The sequence below is a fragment of the Drosophila sulfurigaster genome, chromosome 2R, assembly GCF_023558435.1.
Source record: "Drosophila sulfurigaster albostrigata strain 15112-1811.04 chromosome 2R, ASM2355843v2, whole genome shotgun sequence".
In the NCBI taxonomy this organism is placed as follows: domain Eukaryota; kingdom Metazoa; phylum Arthropoda; class Insecta; order Diptera; family Drosophilidae; genus Drosophila; species Drosophila sulfurigaster.
The window spans coordinates 1,479,224-1,483,581 of NC_084882.1; the positions used below are offsets into that span (position 1 = coordinate 1,479,224).

The following is a 4,358-nucleotide window of genomic DNA, read 5'->3' on the forward strand; positions in this document are numbered from 1 at the left end:
TTGTCACTCTCTCCTTTCGCAATTAGCAAACGAAACAGACGTGTTTAGTTTGCGCATCAGCAGCCTTCAAAGTGTCTTGTCTTTTTTGCTCCCAACAACAATAAATATTTCTTTCGATTTTCGTAATTTTACATACCCTATGGGTAGCGGGTATAACAAGTAAGAAAGCTACAGTCGAGTGTACTCGACTGTGAGATACCCGCTACCCATTTTGAATAAGAGAAATATATTTTGCGATATTTTTCTCAAAATATACTGAATATATTGAAAAAATACTAAAATATACCAAATGGCATGTTTGGTATGTCGATATAGTACCGCATTCAAAATATACCATAGACGGCACAATATACCAGATTTTTACAATTTTTATTTTACAATTAAATTTTATGCATCACAGTGCATTGGAGAGCGGTGGGCGGTCTTAGAAGCGCAGTCGGCTCACTTTCCGGGTGTAGCTTGTTGCGCTACACGTGGCCGGTGCTGGCTGCACAGGCTGCTATTTCTTCTGCGTAGGGGCACCGGTGCTGGCTGCATAGGTGTACTCACAATAAGGTGAGCTCAGTGGTCCCTCGCAGTCGTTTGAACATGTCTTCCTCAGAACCGATATCTTCTTTGCTGGCGGTGGTTGAGACTTGGTTATTGTTTTGCTTATACATATGTATGTATGTATTTTGTATTGCAGTGTAGGTGGTTCTGGGTATCGGCTCTTGCTTTTTCTTTTCTGCTGGCAAAACTTTTGTGTTCGAGCTCTGTGTCTAATTTTGCAGATGTGCTCCACGTTGCTGATTAGCAATTTTAGCAGTTGAGCCCTTCGGGCTCTTAAGCGTTTTGCTACGCCGCCTCTTCTGCCACACATACCACTCTATTTATTGCATTATGCTTCAACAATCTAGGCCAACAATGTAGTCTTCTGCTGCTTCTCCGATCCTTGCCTCCAGCTTTTGTGAGGTGCTCGCCAATGGTGTGGTGAGGTGCGTTGAGGTACTTGCCAGTTTATTGGTTGATTTGCACTTCTGCTTAACTTGTGCATATTGTCACGGTCGCTATGTGGTGAGAAACTGTACCACAATTATCTCATTGGAATTGGTGTAGAGAAAATTTGATAATTATAACACTGGCACGTCTGTGCCTTTTGTTTTTTTTTCTGATAATGATTTCATCAAAAAATCAAAGTATGATTTTAGCCTAAGCGGCTGCATAGCTATGTATTACATTTTATATTATATATTCTAAGAATATGCGACAAAGCACATTAGCGAGAGAGAGAGTCTTATATGCATATATGCATGCACTCGAGTCGGAATGTTCATGTAAAGCGACGAAGTATAGCTGTTTCACTGTAACGAAGTGTCGCTGCTTAACTGTTTATATTTGGTACAGTGTTCCCTCGATATACATATGTGCTTAACTGTTAACTTAACTGTTTTGCATTGCAGTAACGAAGTGTTGCTGTTTGGTACACTTAGAGTGTGATCGGCATTCTTAAATAAGGTTTGTTGCCTTGCACTGATATTTTCGGACATGCTCATACGCATTAGAGGTCTGCACGAATGCACTCAAAATTTTCGGTTATTTGAGTACAATAAATTTAAGTTGCAATTCGGCGTGCCAAACCGGTTTCAACAAAGTGAATTGCGCATTGGTAAGGGTTGTTTTCGTTGTATGCAAAATGAGTGAAAATCAAACCAATGCGTAATGGATAGAATGAGGGAATGCATTGTAAATGTTTCGATTATTCGAATGAAATTTTGGCAATCTCGTCATTCATAGCAAGCAGAGCAGAAGCAGCAGCGCATCAAATTGCGTTTTAAAAATGCAGAGCTTGGACGAAAGCGTAAGTACTTTAGTAAATTGCGTATGTATATTGTACAACACAATATATGTACATACATAATATATGTGTAAATAGGTTAATACATTAACAATTAGCTCAATTGAAGTGTTTGTCTCCTTTAACAAAACGTTTAGTCTACCAAGTGCTGTCTTTTCCATGTGTTTGTAATCACGTAAGTCTATGATGCTTCTATATTGGTATATTTGGAATTTATAATTAATGGCGGTGTGTTTCGTTTATAGCTTTTGGATGCCGCAATATCTACGCATAAAGATATTAAATCGAAACTTTTAAATGGCGAATATATTTTCAACCTTAACGAGTAAGAAAGCTACAGTCGAGTGTACTCGACTGTGAGATACCCGCTACCTATTTTGAATAAAAGCAATATATATTTGCGGTATTATTCTCAAAATATACCAAATATACTGCAAAAATACTAAAAAATATACCAAATGGTATATGTGGTATATCGATATAGTACCGCATTCAAAATATACCATAGACAGCACAATATACCAGATTGTCGGCCAAAGCAACTAAGACCCATAGTAAGTAGGCGTTTTTTGCCCATACAAAAGTATTTCTTTAATTACTTCCACAATTTTTTTCTGAACCCAAATTTTCAGGGATCATAACTACTATAGCTATTACTGTATATACCAAAATTCGTAACTCTAGCTTTAAAATTACGCTTGTTATTCGATTTTTTTGATTTGCAGGGGCGGAAGTGGGCGTGGCAAAAATTTGAAACAAACTTGATCTGCGTGCAAACATAACAAATGCTGTTGAAAAAAAAATTATAGCTCTATCTCTTATAGTCTCTGAGATCTAGGTGTTCATACGGACAGACGGACGGACGGACAGACGGACATGGCTATATCGTCTCGGCTGTTGACGTTGATCAAGAATATATATACTTTATAGGGTCGGAGATGCCTGCTTCTACCTGTTACATACATTTCCTGCCGGCACAAAGTTATAATACCCTTCTACCCTATGGGTAGCGGGTATAAAAAGGGAAGAAGTAAAGTTTGGGAAATATTCGCAAATATTAAAAAAAAGGATGGGGAGGTCTTAACTGGTTTAAAAAAATTGCTATGGGCAAAAAGTCGCAAAATGCGGCATTTTTACATTTTTTTTTGTGTTCGGTATTATTAAATTGACTTTATTTTTTGAATTAGAATACTTCAAATATACCGAAACATATTTTTAAAAAATTTTAGACTTCGCTGGTATTTTGTTATTCGTCCATATTTGAAGACTATGATCTGGCCACTCTAAAAAAATAATTTGGCGCGAAAGTTTATGATTTTTTCTGTGAGTTTTATCTTCAAATTGTAAATTAAACAAAAAAGCTTAGATATGGAATTTAATCGTCAAGGTATGTAATATTAATTATTGGCACTAAATTTTTTGTACATGTGTTATGTTGTCCAATCGTACAATGTGTTGTTGGTATGTTTTTAGGCCGCTACTAACAAATGTATCTGTGTTTCTGTGGAGTGTAACTTGTGCGTCTAGGCCGGTCGAGGCAATATTAAAGCTGAATGTTATTAACCAAACTGTTAACAATCAAATAGTGGTTAACATTTTTGCCCGATTTACGGCAATACTCAATGTTACAGTTGCAGTTACATTCTTACATTCAACGTTGCTTGATGTTTGGAGCGACAACAACCGCCAACAAGCTGCTGTGCAGCAGTTTGTCTTACAAAATATTGATGAGGCTGAATTAAGTGATGTCCAGCAAAACATAATAAAAGATAAGCTCAGGGTATTCTTTGGATTTATTACCACTAATTTGCCAAAATGCAACAGAATGCTCGACCGTTTCAAAAAAAAGCATGCGCAATGGCTCGCATCATCTTTAAAAATTGAGTTTTTTAAAGATGATATTCCACGCGACAAGTCTGGTCGCAAACGCTTGACATACATTGAGGCAGGACCAAGGTTAAGGCGAAAATTGGCATCTGATCTGGTCGATAAAAGTGAAGATTGCAGATTTTTAATATAACCAATGAAACATTTAATTTTGGTTGATATTTGCTGATTTAAAGTTTCATCAAATTGCTCGCCGTAAAGTTGTATTTGTATGTAGCTTCTTAGAGCATCTTCCGAGCGCCTGTTTTTCTCCCAAACTTCGAGAAGTGCAGCGTGTGGGAGCTCATAAGTTGCTGGAAATAAGTCATTTTTTTGAAGAAACGTGCAAAAAGTTGCAAAAATGATTAGTTTTACGATATTAAGGATACATTTGGTAATAACTTTGCGTTTTTACCTTTTTGCAACGTTGTGCCATTTATAAGTTATACACCACGGAACACAAACAAACTTGTTAGTTTTAAGCTAAAAAGATATACATATAAAACACTTCACAGTTGGACAAAAAGTCATAATAATCAAAACACGTAATCTAAGATACATTTATAAATACCTTTGCTACGATTTGCCATAATCAGAAATAATAAATCAATTTGTTGCACCACAAAATAAACAGTGAAAGTTTGCAAAGATTTTTCAC

The 4,358-nt window shown here is 36.5% G+C and overlaps 1 long non-coding RNA gene across 1 annotated transcript; it reads left to right on the forward strand.

Moving 5' to 3' along the window:
* The first annotated feature begins 1,542 nt into the window (after window positions 1-1,542).
* On the forward strand, window positions 1,543-2,156 carry LOC133838974 (uncharacterized). The gene is made up of 3 exons (XR_009894039.1): window positions 1,543-1,837; window positions 1,972-2,009; window positions 2,080-2,156. It is a non-coding gene; the product is annotated as an uncharacterized LOC133838974 (long non-coding RNA).
* Window positions 2,157-4,358: the final 2,202 nt, after the last annotated feature.